General features: G+C 43.2%; 2 long non-coding RNA genes across 3 annotated transcripts in view; one reads left to right on the top strand and one right to left on the bottom strand.

Moving 5' to 3' along the window:
* Positions 1-14658, bottom strand: part of LOC139085125 (uncharacterized) — a 72138-nt gene extending 57480 nt beyond the window's left edge. The window contains exons 1-2 of the long non-coding RNA XR_011543188.1: positions 14550-14658; positions 13704-13828 (exon numbers count right to left, since the gene is read on the bottom strand). This is a non-coding gene — a long non-coding RNA (uncharacterized lncRNA). The remainder of the gene's footprint in view (positions 1-13703; positions 13829-14549) is intronic.
* On the top strand, positions 14376-19519 carry LOC139085127 (uncharacterized). 2 transcript variants are annotated; one of them, XR_011543190.1, is made up of 4 exons: positions 14376-14999; positions 15593-15639; positions 16326-16395; positions 17347-19519. It is a non-coding gene; the product is annotated as an uncharacterized lncRNA (long non-coding RNA). The 2 variants fall into 2 exon arrangements; XR_011543189.1 differs by having other exon boundaries at positions 16326-16486.
* The last annotated feature ends 2144 nt before the right edge of the window (positions 19520-21663 follow it).

Genomic DNA, 21663 nt, shown 5'->3' with positions numbered 1-21663 from the left:
GCTCCACCCATATGTCCTTTGGCCTTTAACTCCATTGTGACATCTTCCAATTAGGACTCTATTATTGAGAGTACAGTAAACAGGATGCTCATTGTGGCGGGAACTGGATTTCTGGGGAAGGATCCTGGATTTAATCTTTTTAGGAAAAATCACATAACTCTGATGTATTATTAGTATCTTAATGCTGTGAGTTGTTTTAAAGAGACAGTGCTTTTCTCAGCTGCCACCTGGAGGGAAGAAGTGGCTCAGAACTCAGGAATGGTCACTGGTGAGCACACCGGAGAGACGGCCTCTTCCTGCCACTCTGTGCGTAACAGCTTTGTTTCAGAGATAGCCTTATCTTGTTACGGAAAGCACAGGAGAGAAACAAGGGCCCCTTCCTACCAAGGTTGTGGAGAGGGTAAACATGAAATCAACGTATATGAAAGTGCTCAGCAAGTGCCTAGTACACAGCAGACACCCAAGGAACATTCTAGAACTTACGCTGTAATTGTCTACTACATTCTAGGTATTTTCAGATTCATTCAAAAATCCTAATTGAGCATGTATTATGTGCCTGGATCCCTACAAGTCATACATGATAAAACAGTCAATAAAATTAATTTTCTGCTTTCATGGTGCTTGCATTCTAGTAGGAGGGCAGAGGATATACAATAACCACACACTGCCAGTGGAGGTAGGGGATAAAAGAAAGATAAAGAAGGAAAGTAAGAGGACAAGAGAGTGGGGGGTGGGAGGGTGGTCTTTTATCTGGGGCAACCTGGGAAGACTTTTAAAATCAGATGACATTTGAACAGAGACCTGAAAGGCAGGTAGGGGGGTTTGCATTTGGATAGATGAGTGAAGGGTGGTCTGGGCAATGGGAGGAGCAAGCAAAATTTCCTGAGATGGGGACATGCTTAGAAAGTTCCTGAAATTGCATGGAAGCCAGAGTGGCTAGAACAGAATAGGAGAGGGTGAGAGTATTGGAATATGAGTTCAGCAAGGTATGTGTATGTGTGTGTGTGTGCACATCTTGGGGAGTGTGTGCAGTCATATAGAGGATGGCTCTGGAAACTTCTTCTGCAAAGGGCCAAGAGCAAGTATTTCAGACTGTGGGCCCCATAGTCTCTGTTGCAGGCATTCAGCTCTGTTGTTGTAGGCTGAAAGCAGTTATAGACTGAAGGTAAGCACACGGACAATAAAAATCCAACAAAACAAGTAGTCTCTTAAAGGCCATGGTAAGGCCTTCAGCTTTCACTAAGACAGACAGGGTTGAACAAAGGAGTGACAAGATGTGACTTCCATTTAGAATGATCACTTTGGAAACCAGGTGAATCCTAAGGAGCCTTTACAATACTGAGGGGAGAGATGTTGGTAGTTTGCATTCAGACTGAGTAGGAGGATATATTTTGAAAGTAGAGCCAAAGTAAGTTGCTGACAGATTGGACTGGGGTATGAGGGAGAGGAGTGGGGGACAACAATCAGCTTTATAACCTGGAAAAGGGGCAGAATGAATGAAGCTGCCCTTGACTGGGTTGTGAAAGACTGCAGGAGGAAGAACTTTGGGGAGAAATCAAGAGTTCACATTTTCACAAGTTAAGTTTGAGATGCCAATAAGCGTAGAAGTGGAGACGGCAAGTGATAGGTGAGTTTGACCTTCTTGGGGAAGATCAGAACTGGACACATCAGTGAGGAAGTCACTGGTGTGGGGGTGGGACTGAAATCAATGGGACTGGATGGAATCAGGCCACATGAAAGATTAGCGAGATTTATCACATGGAGTGTGTGGTGCATCCTGAACAACAGGACCACGCCATGGTTAAGGTTTAGGCCCTGGAGCAGGTTAGCCTCTGGGTAAACCCTGCCCTGGCCACATACTACCTATACGTTCTTAAGCAAGTTAGTCAGTCTCCCTAGGCCTCAATCTACTCAACTGTATCCAACTCATAAAGTTGGTGTGAGGATGATAACACCCAATACTTGCCAAGCACTCAGAAAATCATGCCTCATCCTCCTGCTTAAAACCTGTAATGACCTCTCTTGCTCTTAAAACAAAGTCCCTAATCCCTGGCATGGCCTCCAAGGTGCCACCTGCTCTTGGCCCCTGCTGGCCTCTCCAGCTTCCCCTGCCCGTCTCCCTCTCAGTTTCTGGGTTCCTCACACCTGATCTTGGTTCTGTTCCACAGCCGCACCACAACATTTGCTCCAAACTCTTTTCTCTCTCCTTTTCTCCTGGCTCTTATTCATCCTTTAAATTTCAGCTTAAACGTCACTTCCTTGGCTAATGGTTCCCTGGAGAAGCTGACAGCATCCCAACATTTAGCAATCCCCTGCAGGCACACCTCTACTCAAGGTGAAAGTAGGATTCCCTTGCACTGCCATTAGTGGATGTTATGGTGAAGTCTACTCTACCCACCATCAGATGGACAGGGAAAGGAAACCAATATTTTTTAAAGTGTCTATTTGATTCCAGGTACTATATTATGCACTTTCTATACATTTTATCAATTAAACTTCCAAAAACTCAATAAGGTAAATATTATTATCCTTCTTTGAGATGTGAAGAAGTGAGGATCAAAGATGTTAAGTATCTTGTCCAAGGCCACAAGCAAGCAGGTGATGAAGCTGTGCTTTGAACCCCAGTCTGTGTCCTCCCTGACCTGCTCTCCTTCCCCCATACCTCACAGCACTGACAGATGGATTCTATTTATGCAAAACCTTGTAGCCTGAATCCTGGGACCAGAACAAGAGCTATTATTATTTGCCTGTAGTTATCCATTACTACAATATTGCCTATAAAAAGTAATAATAAAGATAGTAGGGAAAAGCCCCACTCCCTTCTATTTTCTTTTCCTTAGTGCCTTTATTGAGAAGGCCCTTTGGGCTAAATTCTCTTTTCATGATCCTGTAGGTGGTTCTGCACTGAAGCTGACCCAAGCAGCCGTCAGAGGAAGGAGCCACCCTTTGGCCGCTGGGGATAAATAAGAAAGTATGTCACACTTTTGTTACAGATGTTAAAAGAAAATTGCTGCATAAAAACAAAAACAGAAAGAAAAGAATAAAAGAGACTCTGTGCCATTTCCACTGGTTTTGCACCACAAAGTAGAAAGGTGATAAGACTTGGAATCAGCACCCCCACAGTTTGAGCCCTTATTTTGTCACTTTCTGGTTGTGCGACCACAGGAAAGCTCCTCTCTTCCTTCTCTGAGTCTCACTTTAATCAAAATACCAACTTTGCCCAGTGGTTATGGGGCTTAACTAAGAAAAGGAATATGAAAGGGCTCCTGCTTTCAACCGCTCATCTTGTTAAACTTTCCATACATGGTGCAAAATGGATGCTGAATGAATTTAAAAGACTTGAAATATGAGCCTGGAGAGGACTTCTGTATCACGTGGATCAGACCATCAGCATCTCAGGAGGCAGGGAGTCAAGTACAGATGTTCTCAGTGACGACCTGAAAGAGTGGTTTTGATCTGGCACAAGGTATAATCTCCATAGCCCTCAGTTACCTCATTTACTGAATGATGTGACTGGTGATTCTTCTATACGTCTATGTGCCATGGGCCCCAGAAGACAATCACTTGAGATTTTTTTCTACATTTGAAATTTATAATTCTACAGAAAAAAAAAAATACTTATTTTAATCTAGGTCCTACAGCAGGCATTTTGTTCTTTCCCATCATTTAAATTGTTGAAAAATGTTTGTGATGCTATTTAGCCATTATGTCCATTTGTATTTATTACGTGTCTTTGTTCAAACATACTGGGAATAGTAGCATCCTGGAGGCTGGTTGCTTTCTTTCCAGGGCTATGCCTGTAATTCAGATAAACACCACTAGGTGGAGAAGTCTCAGACCATGCTATGTTCATCCAAAAGCATTTCTCTAGTTCTTCATGTTGGAATCTACTTAACATGAATAATAAATTCTAAAAAAAAATAGTAACATGTAGGGCCGGCCCGGTGGTGCAGCGGTTAAGTGTGCACATTCCGCTTTGGCAGCCTGAGGTCCGCCGGTTCATATCCCAGGTGTGGACACGGCACCGCTCATCAAGCTATGCTGTGGCAGGTGTCCCACATATAAAGTAGAGGAAGATGGGCACAGATGTTAGCTCAGGGCCAGTCTTCCTCAGCAAAAAGAGGAGGATTGGCAGATGTTAGCTCATGGCTGATCTTCCTCAAACAAAAAAAAACAGTAACATGTATTTATTAGGATAGTTTGGTTCTAATAGCCACCAATAAATTCCATTTTCTGAGCTTCTAGAAGTGTGAATATGCTTTATTCTCTTTATTCTGACTTATCAAAACAATATCAGTATTTAGAAAATAGTGCCTTTAGAGAACAGATATCCCCACACCCCCTAATTAGGAAAATCAATTGATTTAGTCACCTTACATATTTCCATGTATTATGTCTCAAAAACCAACCCATGATAACCAGAATCACCTGAAGAGCAAGCGGACTTGATGATATTACTAATATTATTAACTAACATGAGATATCAGAGAGTACTCGGTAAATAGTGTATGCTCAATAAATAGAGCACACACTATGAGCGAGGTATCTCCACCTGCCTAATTCTTAATTCCATAAGTATTTATTGAGTACCTACTATACATCAGGCAATGTGCATATTGAGGTTAAAAACAACCACCACCACCACGGCCTTAAGCTTATATAGTCTACTGCAGGGATACATACATTACATAATTAAATAATAAATAATTATTAGGGAAATCATTGCTATGAAAGAAAAGAAGAGAGGGGCTGGCCCGGTGGCACAGCGGTTAAGTTCACACGTTCCACTTCTTGGCGGACCAGGGTTCGCCGGTTCGAATCCTGGGTGTGGACATGGCACCACTTGGCACCATGCTGTGGCAGGCATCCCACATATAATGTAGGAGAAGATGGGCATGGATGTTAGCTCAGGGCCAGGCTTCCTCAGCAAAAAAAGAGGACTGGCAGTAGTTAGCTCAGGGCTCATCTATCTTCCTCAAAAAAAGAAAAGAAAAGAAAGAAAAGAAGAGAAAGCATGACAGAAAATAATGGGGAAGGAACTACTTAAGATGAGTGACAGAAAAGATGTTTCTGATGAGGTGCCAACTAAGCTGAGACCTCAACAATGGGAAGGAGGCAAATATGCATGTTCTCCTTAAGAATATATGTAAAATCTATGAGGCAGTAAAGAGCTTGGAGTGTTTTAGAGAATTTAATAATATCTACATGGCTGCAGGAGAAGAAATAAGCCATAGAAGAGTGAGTGCAAGATGTGCTTGGAGAAATAGGCAGGGGACAGACCATGAAAGGACTTAATCCTTAACAAGGAGGTTACAAGAAACAGAACAGGAAGCTTCTGAATGCTTTTCAGTAGAGGGGTAAAATGACATATGTTTTAAAATGATCACTCAGTGCTGCTGCAGAGAGACTGTACTGGGCTGGGTTCAGTATTGGAGGAGACCAATGAGGAGGATGTTTTTTGTTTTCTTGTTTGTTTTTCAGTGACTCATGATTCAGGCTCCAGCAAGGAACCGATGGCACTTTCGAACAAGAATAATTTGGGAGTTTAATACAGGGTAGAGGTAGAGGTGGGGTATAAGGAAGCCAGAAGAGGGCAGTGCCGTACCTTGGGGACAAGGAACAGTAGACAGCCATTACTAGACCACACACAAAGGCACAAATGGATGGAAGGGTAACTAGAGCATGGAGACAGAGGGCTGCCTCCTGGCAGGAAATGAGACTTTCTTTTGAGCATCCTTGCAAGCTTGTTGCAATCTTGAAAGAAAGGAGCCCATGGAACACACACCATGACCTCACTGTTCTCCTTCCCTCCAATTTCCTGCTAGTACTGTCGATGAACTGAATCCAACCGGAAGCCCAAGGGCAACAGGGCTTACTGATGGAGCTTATTTAGACCAGCCTGCTGAAGAACAGAGCCGGATGGAGAAGGGTGGAGAATAGAATTGGAAGGGAAATAGAAAATATGCCACCCAGGTATGGTGGAGATGAAGGCAAATGAAAGAATTCAAGATATGCTTGGATATAGAATGCCCACAAGGTGCAGATACATTCTATATGGAAAGCAGAGGAGAGAGAGGCATTAACTATGAATCTTAGGCTTCTATTTGGAGTCATGGGCTTGATTAGGGTGCCATTTACTAAGATGTGGTAGACTTGGGGTCTAACGGATTCTTAAGAAACTCAAGATTCATAAGCATGTGAAGTGTAAGATGTTTGGGAGGCATTCAAGTGGAGATGTCAACTGGGCAGGTGGATAAACAAGACCATATCTCAAAATACACATCTAGGCTGGAGAGAGAAACTTGAGAGTTGTCAGCATATACACAGTGTTTAATGAGATGATAATGGCTCTTATCTAGAGACATTATAAAGAAAAGAGAGAAGAGGATCTATTTTCAAGTTCTGAGATCAGACAGAGGAGAAGAAGCCAGCAAGAAGACTGAGCAGGTGTAGCCACAGTGGTGGAAAGAAAACCAGGAATGGGTGAGGTCACAGAAATTAAAAGAAGAGTACGTTTCAGGCAGGAGGATGGGCCAATTGTGCTGAACGTACAACTGAAATGACAGCAGTTCAAGACCAGATTCAGTAAGTGGATCAGGCAGAAGCCAGAATAGATTGTTTATAATAAGCCTGTGGTACAGGTTTCATTATATATATATATATTTATTTTAACAAATGAAAAGAATAATGCTGAGATAAATTAAGTAGCTCTTTCACTTAGTTACTAAATATTTGGATGCAGGCTTTTGATCCCAAAACCCATGCTCTTTCCATTCTGCTGAGCAATGCTCCAACTCTGTGATTCATGCTACACAGGGAGAAGCTTGGAAGGAGCTGTCAAGTTAGCAGCTCACCCCAGGTTTCTCCCAGATCTGACCTTCTCTCAGCTCTGGCTCCTGAAGGCAAGAGATGAGGAAAGGCTTCCCCTCCAAAGTGGAAAAAATAACATAAAATAAGTGGCAAGATATTAATCTTGAGACCATTTACAGAGAGGTGTTAAGTGCCCCCATTGGCATTAACAGCAATGAGCTTGGAATATCACTTGTACAGCAAGCTGCTTAGCTCTGCAGATAACAAGTCACAGCAGGCCTTCTTGGGTTGCAAATGTAGTCACTGTTTGCCAGTTAACTCTTTCCCACATTGCTTTTTATATAACCAGCCAGGGAGCTTTGCTGAGACAGCATGATCTGCTAGCAAACAGCCCCAGACGGGAGTTGGAAGAGCTGATGTGATAGAAGTAGTAGTGGTAGTAACAGACAGTAGTAATAATGGTAGTAGAACAGTCATTAGTAAACCTGAGCCCTTGGAGGCTCTCTATTTTCTGAAATAAATTTCTGAGCTTAGTATGAGTCAATGTCATAGGCAAGACATCATTCTTTCATCTCAAGAAATTTCAATTTGTCTAAGTTGTTCTGAGCATGCTAAATAAAATATTCTGTGGTCTTTCCAAGTAGACTGCAGATTGTCCTTACATCACGTGTGATGCCACAGACTAGATTGCTTCAGGAGCAGTTGGTTTTGTGTCCTGAAGAGAGTTGTTACCTCTTCTGCTAGAATCATGACTTCCAGCAGGTGAAATATAGGGATCTAATGGATGTCTTTTGCTTGCTTGACTTTCGAGCAACATTTGACATGGTTGACATCTCACTTTCATAAAACATGTTTTCTTTTGTCTTTCTGATACACAATTTCCTGGTGTTCCTCCTACCTCACTCTTTATTCTTTCTCAGTCTCTTGTGCTGGCTCCTCCTCTTTTCCTCAACCCATAAATGTTGAAGCATCCTGAGGTCTGTCTTAAACTCTCTTTACTTCTCCATCTATTCTTCTCTCGATGGAGGGTGCTGATTTAATTTATCATTCAAAATCACCTTCATCCACTGTGAGGGAGCTAAAATGCTAAACCAGGCAATAAGTATTATAGGACCACAGATGTGTTTCTAGGTGACCACATCCTCTACGTGGCAAAGATTCTTAAACAGTTCTCTACAGACTCTGGACTCATACTCAGTCGTCAACTTGATATTTCCACTTGGATTCAAATAAGCACCTCAAGTGTAACAAGGGCAAAACAGAATTCTTGTGTTTATTCTTGCCAACCTGTTCCACCTTAGTCTCTCCTGTCCCAGTAAATGGCTCCATCACTCATAAAGCCAGTCATTATCTTTGATTTCTCTTTCCTCCTTCCCCATATCCAATTCACCAGCAAGTCCTATTGACTCCACTACCATCTTGGATAAAGCCACCACCACCTCTTGGCTACATACTGCAATGATATCTTAACTGGTCTTCCTTCTTTGATTATTGGTTTTCTATAAACTATTCCCCAGACTTTGAATAAAACACATGCTCCTAACTTTGATGTGCAAGATTCTCCATGTTTTGGCGCTCTCCCACCTCCCTAGTACCACTTCCTTTCCCTTCACCTCTTATCTACTCTGCTCCAGTCTCACTGGCCTTCTCAGCACTTTGAAGTAGCCCTTCTCCCTACCTTGCAAGCTCTGGTCCTCAATGGCTAGCTTCTTCTTGACATCCAGAGTTCTGCTTAAATGATGCCTCCTAAGGGAGACTCTCCACTGGGGTTCCTCATCTGAACCACAGAACACAGCAAATGATTTCAATAACTTTTCCTCCGAATTTTCTCAAGGATTGTGTATTACTAGCACCACTCCAGATGCACAGAAGAGAAGTTAGTTAACTATATCCAATGTATGCCTTAGAGTAGTTGGACTTAATTCTCTAGGGGAACCCCTCTGAATAAGGCAAAATATGCTCTCTCATCTCCTGTTATTCTTCTTCTAAAAGTGGTTATTACTGTCTGGTATTTTTCCTCATTTATTTACTTATTTGTTTATTCCCTATTTCTTCTGCCTAGATTATACACTCCTGAAGAGTAGAGACTGTCTATTCTCTTTGCTGCATAATATGCATTCAGTAAGAATTTGTTGTAGGTAAGTAATGGAGATACAATGAACCAAGATGGAGAACTCAGGAGGATGAGGACTTCTCTCAAATCTTTCTAAGGCTGGGCTTCTCTTCCATTTCATTTTTCTTTTTTTGCATTATACCATGCTATGTATTTTTTGATAGTCCTCATCAAAACTCACAATTATTTCATTGTTATATGTGCTTATTGTTTCTCTCTTCTCCCTAGAATATGAGCTCCATATAATGAGAGACCGTATCTGACTTGCTGTTCTATGTATCCCCAATATTTCACCCAATGCCTGGCAATATAGCAGTTTTATTATTTAAATAAATGTAAAGAGGGCAAGTCTCTGGGTAAAGAGACTCTGGTCCAGGCTGAGCTTAGATCAACCTTGCTGCAGACTTTTGAGCTTGTTGCTAAGCCTGTATGTGTCAGATTTCCGCATGTGTAAAGTGAATACCCATTAAGACCCACCTTATAAAGCATAAGGAATAAATCATTCTACACATAATTATTACATGCTGTCTTAGTCTGAGTTCCCCAGAAGCATTCTCTGAAACAAGGATTCTAGCGCCACTAATTTATTTGACAATGAATGCAACACTGGTAGAGGAGTGGGGAAAAAGAAGATAACCACCAGTGTGGGCAATGGAGCTTGATCCCACTGAATAAATGGGGAAACAAGGTAGAACGTGAGCCTCAGATTGATCCCACCAAAGAGAAATGGAGCTGGGGTATTTATACAATGGTCAATCTTTGATTGAGGGCTGTTCCAGGGGCTATTCATTTCCTGGCACTTCAGGCTGCCAGGAGGGTGGTGAACCTAGCTCTAAGAGAAAGCTGTTAGGCAGAGAAATACAGGAGCTGCAGGTGGAAGCTGGTCCCGTGAGCACTGAAGTGGTAAGGGCACTGGGATATGGGGTATGAGGGGTGCTTCCAGAAGCATCTGCTCCAAGTGTCTACTGTATGTCAGCAACAGCCCAGTATCTAGCCCAGTAACCTACATTTAGCAGGAACTTGCTTTTATTCACAAACCCTCTGAAATGTTATACAAACTATAGATAATTATACATTTTTAAGGGAAAAGTTGCTAAACTTTAATCAGATATTCAGAAGTATTTATGACCCCAAAGGGTCAATGGTATATGACACTATCTGACTTGAGATTTGTCCCTTTTCCCTTCACCCATTTGAAAACATGTTGAGTGCACCACAGAGCAGACATGAAGGCCATTCCTACTGACAGCCTCACAGCAATCTCAGGGGAAGTTTCAAGACTCTCCCCACCCATGAGAGTGGAGATTTGAGCCAAGTTTACCCAGTTTTCTGGGGCAAGAGGCACCGCCCCAGTAGACATCTTCTACACATGTCAAATGAAGATAACAATCTCTACCTTATAAGGCTGTTGGAAGAATTAAATGGCATAATGAAAGTAATATATTTAACTATCTAACATAGGCCCTGGTACCACAGCTCCTAGAGGGCAAATGCAGAGATCAAATTTTTATTCTTCGTTTATATGTCTAGAATCATTGGACACATCAATACATGCTGAGCTGAAATTTAAGTAGAGGGAAATGAGTGACAGGGTGAGTAGGCATCTGGACCACAGCGAGTTTTGGCCTCTTGGATATTTCCAGAGAAGGCATTTAAAGGTAATACACACAGAAAGTGCATTTATTGCATTAGCAGGCTGGTGTCACTGGGCTTGGACTCTCCAAGTGCTTAAATGACCCTCTGATAATGGAGACAGCTGGAAGGTCAGACATAAGGAGATGCTTCAGATGCATTTCCAAATATTTCCTTGCTGCAGGAGGTGGGGTCCAATAGAAATTGATTTCCTGACACTTGCCTAAAGGATGCCAAGTCCACATGCTCAGCTGAAAAGATTTCAATCTTAGGTACATTATCAAAAAAAAAAAAAGTGGCTTGGCTGGTACTTTTTTGTGCTGTCTGCATATTGGGCAAAGAGCCACCTAGAGAAGGTAAATGAATTCATAGCCTTGTAGACTCATGGGCTAGAAGTATTTTCAAACAATTGCTTAGAGGCATTGCAATAGCCTGGGGAAGAATCTGGGCTTTAGTAACCAGAAGGTCTAGGTATAAATTCTGGCCTGGTACTTATTCTATGGGAAGCATTAGACCAAATTGCCCTAAGCTTCATGGTTCTTACAAGAAATCAAATCCAGGTTGTGAAGATGAGCAGCGTGTGTGCACATGTGCGTGCCTGCAAGTGTATGTGCATGTGTGTGTAGAGAGAGCAAAAATGGTAGTTGTGATGAGTATCGAGCCCAGCCCTTACTTGGAGATTTTACAGCTGAATCAGTGAGGAGAGGAGGAGTTAGGCTAATTGCCTCCGTCAGGCTTATAAGTAAGCAAAATAGAGCAGAGTTCAGCAAAATACTGCCCACAGGCCAAATCTGGGCCTGTCTTTGTAAATGCCGTTTTATTGGATGACGGCTACGCCCATTCATTTCTGTAGTGTCTATGGCTGCTTTTATGCTAACAGCAACAGACTTGAGTAGTTCTGACAGGGACCATATGGGCCACTGGCCTAAAATATTTGCTATCTGACCCTTTACAGAAAATATTTGTTTACCCCTGAAATGGAAGATAAGTGACATTCACATTACCAGCTGGTGAGCTGCTGTCCTTGCGCCCATCTTTAGCGCCTGCATCTTCCAAAGCTAAGAACTTTTCTTTTTCAACATGGTGAGAAATATTAACAGAATTGACCCTGAAGGAGCCTCAGACTTTCATCACTCTTGCTACCCACATTCTTCCTTCTCCTCCATCCACCCCCATCCCCTCATCATGACCCCCAATTCTCTCTCATCCATTTAGCAGGGTGGGATATAGATCCGGACCAAGTTGCTCAACCAGAGTGTGCGGTCCCCCTGTAACCATGGTGTAGTATGAATGACCCCAGGCACTCTCCCCGGAGTATCAATTTTATAGAGAATCAGGTAAAATGTTATCTTTTTATAAAAACAAATATGAAGCTTTGAAGATGAAGCATGGGACTGCAAAAAAACTCCCAATCTGCTTTTGGTCCCCAGAATATCCTCCCCAGGAGGGACATGCTCACCCTTCTCTGTGTTGGGATTTTTAGAAGAGAAACTTGACAAGTGTTCTCTTTGTTGGAACCTGACATGTCAGAGTCAGATAGACCTGCACTTGACTTTCTGTTCCATGGCTAACTGGCTGTGTGTCTGAAGTGCTCCAAGACACCCACAGCTTCCCATTCTACAAAGTGAGGGGGAAGGGTAACTTCCTCGGAAGGTGTGGGTGACAGTGAGCAGAGACAATGCAGACAATTCCAAACAATGGTTCTCAAACCTGACTGCACATGAAAACCACTTGAGGAACTTTCTGGATGCCCACGCCCCACCCTCAGACTGATTAAAACAGAACGGGGAGTGGTGACTAGCACTGGCTTTTTTTTTTTTCTTTTTTTGAGGAAGATTAGTCCTGAGGTAACAACATCTGCTGCCAATCCTCCTCTTTTTGCTGAGGAAGACTGACCCTGAGCTAACACCTGTGCCCATCTTCCTCTACTTTATATGTGGGACTCCTACCACAGCATGGCTTGCCAAGCGGTGCCATGTCCGCACCCAGGATCCAAACCAGCGAACCCCAGGCCGTTGAAGTGGAACGTGCGCGCTTAACCACTGCACCACCTGGCCAGTCCCTAGCACTGGCATCTTTCAAGTTTCTCCAGGTGATTCTATTGTGAAGCCTTGTTAAGAAAAGACTGATGTGTATAGAAGTGTCAGAACGGCAGTGACTCATAACCGGTCAATAAATGGGAGTTTAAAGTGGGGTTGGGCAGAAGGCATTCACCTGGGACTGCCTACTCCCCTGCAAGCTCCAACGTACCCCCGGTGTGGCAAAGAGGCTGAGGTTAAGGTGCCACCCCACCCATATCATATATTTGCATTACAGAGCCTTATGGTGCCCTTAAATCACACCATGGAGACAGCTTCTGGCTCTGCCTGATGCCAGCCTCGGGTCTAAGGAGGTGGCTGCTCCAGAGGTGTCTGGGCCTGAAAGTCCATTAGCACCCATTAATGCACAGGAACCCATGTCCTTCAAGGACCTGCCCTTTGGGGGCCCCCAACAACTTATGACATGCTCTGGAAACATTCTAGAGCTAATCAAGTCTGCCTCTTGCTTCATTCACCTGCTTGCTGTGGACATGGAGAAAAGTGTGTGTGCGTGTGTGTGTCTATGAATTGACAGACTCTTGACCTTGGAGTAAGAGGTCTGGCTTCCCTCCCATCTTGTCCTGGCCTGGGTTCCTAAATGAAGAGCCTGAGTCAGAGCTCGCAGCGAGGTCGTTGATCCGGGAGGTAAGCCCAAGGAATAAGAGTGAAGCTCCGGTGAATGAAACAGCACAGAAGGAACACAAGTGGGAAAATCTGCTGTCAATCTGGTTCCCACTGGGAGTGACTGTGGCTTAGTCTCGGCCCCATTTGAAATATCCACCTGGGGGATGAAAAGGGGAAGCATTTATCCAACAGTTCCAGCCCCTGTTTGGTCAGGGGTGGCTCTTCCAGCATCAATCTCTCAGACAGTCCTTAAAAGCTGCGCAATAGTCCTACTGTGAGCCCGAGAAGCCCCAGGCAGGAGGACGGCTCAGGAACAAAAGCTATTGAAACTATAAGGAACTGTTGGCACAGAATCCGGGGCTGGGAGGACGGGGAGTCATGTAAAAAGGTGCTTGATGTAGGTAAGCTAACGTGGCCCTACAGGGTCTCAAACCCAGGCTACCTACCTCAGAGTCCTCTGCTCCTCACCACTGAGCTGGGAAACGGAGATTCTGGACACAGCATTTCATCTTTCTGAGTTTTTGTGTCCTTGTCTGTAAGTTCTTGTCAATGAATGACCTCTGCCTCCTTCCTGGGCCATGACAAAGACAAAATGAGAAATGTGTGTAAACTATAAAGAGAAGTGCATATGAAAAGACTTATACATTTTTTTCAAAAGGCAAAAATATAAAAAAATAAATTCATCTGTCTATATATAATAGCACGTTCCCGGGTAGGAGAGGATAGGATGAACAGGTTTCCAAGCCACATCCATGACTTGGGTGGTTCTGCTTGAACAGACAGGCTGCCACAGGGAGCCTGGAGCTCAGGCAGGTTCTTCCCGGTTTGGGGATAGCCTTTCTCTGGGGTTCAAAGACACATCGAAGTAACCGGGGGCAGAACAGTTGCTGGGTGTGCCTCTGGTTGTCCTCGAGAAACAAAAGCTAAGACCCACGGTTCTTCTCATACGAAGTGAAGCAGCTTTGCAATGGAAAGACAAGACAGCAATCCGCCCGGAGCAATTATGTTTTCATGATTATTCCCAAGCTGCTGTGTCACAAATCACATTTTCCATCCCCGGGCATGTTGCTGCAGCGCGGCTCACTGCCGTTCCCATCATGCCACCAGCTGACCGCCCCAGCCAGCCCGGGGAGCAGCAAGCCAGTGGCTCATTAACCGCAATACCTGCCCTCAGATTGCAAACCCAGCGGAGCCGATGCTGTGTATCTAAGGAAATTCTCCCCATTTTGAAAAGGACTACAAAGTCCTTTTTACTCCCAAACGTCTGTTGGGATTTTTGTAGAAAGACAGACCATGAAACCCTCGAAGATTTTCGTGTCGACCTGCACTACAGCTCAGCTGAGAGCGCTGATCCTGGGCGTAGCTTTGACTCGTAAGCACAAACACAAACACACCCAGGCGCCTCGGCTTTAAAATATGGGGATTTAAAGCGCCAGGCCTGCAAGCGCGGGAGCGCCGCAATGCTCATGCCGCCATCATGTGGCTGGAGGAGGAACTGCTCCGTGAATGGACTCGGCCACATTCGATGTGGACCCATTTGTCGTTTCCTTCCTTCCTTCCTTTCCTCCTTTTCTTCTTCCCTCCTTCTTTCCTTTCTTCCTCCTTCCCTCCCTCCTCCTTTCTTCCTCCTCTCCCTTCTTCCTTTCTGTCCTTCCTCCTTCCTTCCACTGGGACAAACTCTGCGATACAAACATGCATTTGAAACAGCTCCTGCTTTTAAGCACTGTGGCGAAAGAGACAAGGTAAGGTGGAAGGGAAGTAGCTGAGTTAAGCGCACTGCTTGCCAGGCCCCTTTCCTGGGCTCCTGGGACTTTACGTGTATTATCGCAGTTAATTCTCACAAAAGCCCTGTGTGGTAGGCGGTGATATTGACAGAGTCGTCAAATGAAAGTAAGCGGGCACTCGACACATTCTTGATGACTCTGTTGTTAAAACAGGTTGGGTGAATTCAGTGTCAAATTGTGCAGCTCATATTAAGAAGAGCTGATTCCCAGAACTTCATAGGCTGTACATCTAGAGGGCACGGAACAAATTATGCTTTTGCTGACTTATTGCTTTGAATAAAAATCAGTATTTCACCCCCCCCCCCAAAACGCTTTAAAACTATGCCCTTATCCATTGTTCTGTTAGAGTGTCTTCTAATTCTTAATTTGTAAAAGCTCTTCGTATCCTGGCGACATTATCCTTTTGTGTGTTATAGGAGTTGCAAATACTTTCTCATAATCAGTTATTTGCCTTCTTTCTTTGTGGAGTTTCTTAACAGTTAGAATTTTTTTAATTATTAATATTAATTTTTAACGTAACTATAGCTGCTAATTTTCCTTTTCCTTTACAGCTTATGGGTTTCTCCATCTTGCTCAGGAAGGCGTCCTCCACCTCAAAGTATGAATATAGTTTTTAATATTATTTTTTTAAGATTGCCACCTGAACTCACATCTGTTGCCAAACTTTTTTTTTCCTTCTTCTCCCAAATCCCCGCAGTACATACTTGTATATTGTAGTTGTAGGTCTCTCTGGCTGTGCTGTGTGGGATGCTGCCTCAGCAGGGTCTGATGAGCGGTGCCATGTCTGTGCCCGGGATCTGAACCACCCAAGCAGAGCATGCGAATTTAACCACTTGGCCACGAGACCAGCCCCTTTAATATTATTTTTTAACAATTATTTATTTTTATGTTTACATTTAGTCCATGAGGATTTATTTTTATACTTCTTTTAACATAGCTTAACTTCACTTTGATCCAAATGTGAAATCAGTTGTCTCTGCACCGTTAAAATACAGTCTGTCCTTTCCCCACTGAGCTGAAATGGCACATTTATCATAGAGTGAGTGCACATTTATAGCTGGGTCCTGTCTATTCCACCAACATATTTATGCATCTCGACTACCATACCGCTTTCATCTGGTAGGACAAGGCCCCACCACTTACTACTTTTCTCTTACAACATATTCTTAGCCATTATTAAACATTAACTTCTACATCGTATATGTATACATTGTCAGTATTTTTATAGTAAACAGGCGTTTCTTCCATTAATAAAAACAGTCTTCATTTCTGTATCTTCTACAGAGCTTACATTGTTTCTTTGGGCACCTGGCGGAAGAGAAACGCCTCCCATTTGGTTCCTGTCATGAGAAAGGTGGAGCTGACCTTTGAACCTGCTAGAGGGAATCTGATTGGCCAGACTGAGTCAAGGTTTATTCCACTGTTGCAGGGGAGGGGGGTCTCAGGTACTATAAACCCACTGCCAGGGGTCCACCCCTCTTACTGAACAGTGGTTGTTTTCAGGAAATGGGGGTGATTGTGAAATGGGCAGAGAGTCTGAAGGTGTTTACTGTGTTCCTTAGCCCCAAATTCATTCAAAAATCATTTATGGATTGCTGTTTATATGCCAGGGCTTGGGACCAGGGAATCAAAAATAAATCTGTGACAGTCCTTGCATTCTAAGATCTCATGGTCTAGAAGGAATAGACATATATGAAGACAAAATAGGTGCCCTACTAGATAGAAAAGTGTAATGGGGGAGCTGGCCTAGTGGCCTAGAGGTTAAGTTCCTGGGCTCCGCTTTGGCAGCACAGCCCGACCTGTGTACCACTCATCAAGCCATGCTGTGGCAGGCGTCCTACATACAAAATAGAGGAAGATGGGCACAGATGTTAGCTCAGGGCCAGTCTTCCAGAGCAAAAAGAGGAGGATTGGCAGCAGATGTTAGCTCAGGGCTAATCTTCCTCAAAAAAGAAAAAGTGTAATGGAGACATGTATCTATTGTGCTGTGGTGACGTTAAGGGGGGAGCAGTGAAGTCCTCAGAGGTGAATCAAGGATGTGATCCGAGAGGAGTGGACACCGCGTGAGGGCATTGTGTCACGTTGCCCCTTCCTTCACAGGGGTCTCAGTCCTGGCTCAGCTCAGCAGTAGAAAGGTGTGTGTATCATTACTCTTGTGTGTGTACATGTGTGCAAGCCGACCTGGCTTCCCTTGCACAGGAGCCTAGCTCAGAGCCACAAAAGTTGCAGACTTAGGTTGAGAGAGTGATTGAAGGTTTGAGGAAGGAAGCAGCTCATACACGTCCTTTTCTTCCCTATCTTCAAGCGACAACACAGGCAAGCATGTCAGAAAAGACAAAGTTCCCGCTGTCCCAGGAAATGGGAGCGTATACACTGAATAAAGACTCTGCTTCATCCTGTACCACCTTCCGCCGCCTCCCCGCTGACACACAAGTGCTGTTTGTTTGAAAGTTTATCTCAACGGGAGATTTTAAGGAAGGGCTGCTTGACATCGCCGTAGATCCTGTGTTCTGCTTCAGCTGTTTTTTGATGTTTGTCCGTTCACACGGATGAAGTCATGAAGATTACGATCTAGGGCAAGATGATATTTTCTGCGGCAATTATTGTTCTTGGAAATAGGAGAGCAGAGTATGAGAGAATGCGAGGGATGGAAGGGATTAAGGCAGCCAACCAACACACCACTGGGTTAACCCCTGAGGGAAAAGAGACCCAGAGAGTGATGTGACTTGGCCAAGCTCACACAGCTGGTTCGTTCTGCACAGAATTATCTAAAGAAAACTCTTCCCAAAATGCTTCACCATCACATCGGTATGCGATTAAATGGAGGCCTCTTTTGATAGAGGCCATCACTTCTTTTTTCCCAAATATCGAGGACAGGGTTATTCACAATTTTTTGTATGTGAAAGTTTGCAAATATAAAATTCTGTTCAGGAGTGTGGAATGCTTCCAAAACCATAAAAAATATAGACTCTTCTCCAAAGTAAAGGTTTCAACCAAGGAAAGGCTAATCTGGTAGGAAATACTTATTCCCCACTTCACAGGTCTCCCTGAAGGAAACTTCCCCTTAAATACTCCTGTCCCTCTGCCTATTGTTCCCCAGAGAGAGCCCCCAAAGTCATCTAACTGGAGAGTTTGGGACATAGACCATCCTTCTGTTCCCCTTTAACATTCCATAGCTGCTTGCAGAGGGCAGCTGTGTTCCTTGCCATGTAGGATAAGATCTTGCCACAAAGAGAAAAATGTCTTTTTTTCTAGCACTGTCAGTGGCCAGGTGGAAAAGTCAACCAATTTTACCAAGCCCATTATTGCCTCAATCTCCAGTATTCTTTCTGTCAGTATTAAAGCTGGCATTTTGTTCTCCTTCTGTCAACCCTCTTGGGTCTCCTGTTGATTTAGACTTCCGACAGGGATAAAGGGCATGCTGCATTCACCCGATCCATCAGCGAATGTCAACATGCATTAGCAGTAGCTAATTTAAAGACTGCGTAGCATCCTCAAGATTTCTACAAGTGTCAAGTTGATCCACAATTCCATGGGAAATGTAAATGCTTTACTTCATCCCCGTTGAAAGATGTCTCAAAACTCAACACCTTTTTTTTCTATACTTTTTAGACAGTAGCACAGCAGAATGTATGACTGATGAGAACTGAACTCAGCCTTCAAAACCAGTCACTCGAAAGAGAAGAGTCCAAGAGCCAAGCAAAACCTGGGAGCTTGAGGGAATCTCATGGGCTTCTTTCCCGGATGCTTGGGTTATTTCCTCTGCCTCCTCGAGTCTCACAGAATCTCAGAGTTGGGAAGGTTCTCGAAAGTCATCTAATGCAAACCACCTTGAGGGATTTGAAGTCCTGCTACAATAACCCCTGTAAGCATTTATCCAGGCTCAGCTTCCCCACTGCCGGAGAACTGGAGTTTAACAAAACCAAAGGTAGCCCATTCCATCTTTGAACAAATCTATTTGTGAGGAAGTTTTGTTGCGGTCGATGGTTGGTTTTTCATAGCCTGCTGTAAGTGGCCCCCCTGAACCCCAACTAAATTCTACTCTTTGTAGGACCATCCTGCAATTCATCAGTTCATAGATACGTATTTGTTTACATTTTATCTCTGAACTTGGAGTGCTTCTTAACAATCGAAGGCATCTTTGACTGTGCTTGGCTGGGCAGTGGATGTGACATATATGTTGTTTGTGCATGTGTGAGCTTGGCTGTTCCTCGGAGTGTGGTGAAAACCACCGGCTCTCAACATCTCAGTCATCAAACCATTGAAGTACTGTTATAATAAGGAACAGAAGTCTTTTTTGGGACCTAAAAAAACCTTAACAACTTAAACTTTCTGAAAATCACAACAGCACCAGCATCAAAACGTTCAGAAGGCATCTTGAAAAAAAAAATGGTGAAGACCATAGTAGAGCATTCTTCAACAATGTGTATTACAATGTTCTTATAAAGAGAATAAAATTAATGGCATCATACAACAAATGGCTTAACTGATGTGCCTAATACATTAAGTGCAATAACAATTTAGAAAATGAAACATTTGTTGTTGATCTATGATGTGCTAGTAACTGCTAAACCCTGTCTGTATTTTATTCCACTTAATCCACATAGGAACTAATGAGGTAGTTAGTACAGGCACACCACCCTTTATCCAAAACTCTCGGAGCAAGATGTATTTTGAAATTCATAACTATTTTTATTATTTTAGAAAGGTAATATAGTGTATATGTTGTAATTAATCTGATACCATCAGCAGGACCTGGGATATGCGTTTTAATCAAACACATTAATATTTTACAACAAAACACATGCATATTCACACAGAGTAGGATAAAGACAGACTATAACAAGCCTCATGCCAGCTCAGGTCAGGTTTAGCTGCCAAATGAGTTTGTCATGGACTTATGAAAATATGTTCTGTTTTCAGATATATTTGGATTTTAGGAATGCAAATGAGGCATTTTGGATTTGTATTACTATTTCCATTTGGCAGGTAAAGAAATTGAGACTCCGGAAGTAGCTTCCCTGAGGCACATAGCTCAGAAGTGTGGAGTGGTGTGAGACACAGGTCATCCTCACTCCATAGCATACCGTGCATCAGGGTCTTACCCATGATGCTCAGTGGCCTCGAGGGAACATCCGTGTGTCAGATGGTTGAGGACCACAACCATGGCCCCCAAGTCTTCTCTTCTGTAGACTGAGCACCTGCATATTACCACTGTCTCAAGTCTTCTTGCCAAAATGGCCTCTCTCCTTTGAACACAGCTGTTCCCCTCAATTCCTCTTTAACCACCATAGCGTGAACAATTTCATATCACACAGCAGAAGATTCATCTGCTAATAGAAGAACGGAAGGGTGTGGTGAGCAATTCCACTCTATGGCAGCACCAGCCACTTGCTCAGTGGATTAAAACAAAATCAAAAGAATCCATAAGCAGATGAGGTGACCTCTGCTTTTATAGTGCTTGTAATTTTAGAGGGAAAAGATAAAAGAGAGAGCCATCATTGCTTCCAAACTCAGGTTTGAGAAACTTCCATCCCAGTTCTATTGAAATCACAATTCCTCATATAAATTCCCCTGGAGAAGTCACAAATATCATAGGAATTTTAACAATAATTGAGTACAGGCTCTGTAGCCAGCTTAATCTGCCACTTGAATCCCATTCTGCCACTTCCTAGCTGGGTAACTTTGAGAAAATTACTTAACTTGTCTGTGCCTCAGTTTTTCCATCTCACAAATGAGGATAATGATGTTTGTGTGAGAATTAAATGACTTTACATATGTAAGCTCTCAAACTAGTATCTGGCCGTAATGAGGATTCAATGAATATGAACTTTTTATCATTATCATCAAAACATCATCATTATCAGCATGGATATATTTTAACCTATGGAACCATGGTCTCCTAGAAAGGAAAAGTGGCAGAAAGAAATTTAGGAGCCAGATCTGTCTTCCTCTGAAGCTCAGGATCTTAAGCATTAGGCTGTCCTGCTTTACATGCCCGGGAGTTGTGATGCTTGAAAACCAAGCTACCCATGAATTCTAGGGCCTTTCCAAAAGCCACTCCAAGGAGAAAAACCATGTCTTTTCCTGTCTCAGAATTAACGACTTGGTTCAAAACAAAACAAATATGCATGGCCATCTCCATGGAGTCTCCTTGGTACATTAAAGCAGATTATATCTGCCCCAACACCAGCATTATTAGGCTTTACTATGGGTAAGAATTCATGTGGTGCTCTCTAAAGAAACAATGGTGGCTCAAACAGTCTATCTTCAAAGAGATCTCACCCTAGTAGAAGTTACAATGTGTATACAAATAGTTTAGAATACGGTGATATACATATGGTGTATGTTCAGACGATAGACTCTTGGCACTTTGTACTTAATACTTACTTGCTGCATCTGCGTCTGAATTTATTTGTTCACAGAAGATGATTTTTGTTTATTTTCTCCTATGGATTCTTGGATCTTTCAAGGAAGGGGCCATATCTTGCTCATTTCTATATCCACATTGTCTACAAAATGAATGCTTGATCAGGAATGAATGAACGAATGAATGAATGACATGTGTGGTCTGCAGAGCTTCTGATGGGATACAAGTAATTTCTATCATATTGATTCATGC

This window comes from Equus przewalskii, chromosome 8, assembly GCF_037783145.1.
Source record: "Equus przewalskii isolate Varuska chromosome 8, EquPr2, whole genome shotgun sequence".
Taxonomy (NCBI): domain Eukaryota; kingdom Metazoa; phylum Chordata; class Mammalia; order Perissodactyla; family Equidae; genus Equus; species Equus przewalskii.
The sequence above is the reverse complement of the archived record's forward strand: the minus strand, read 5'-3'. Positions and strand labels throughout refer to the sequence as shown.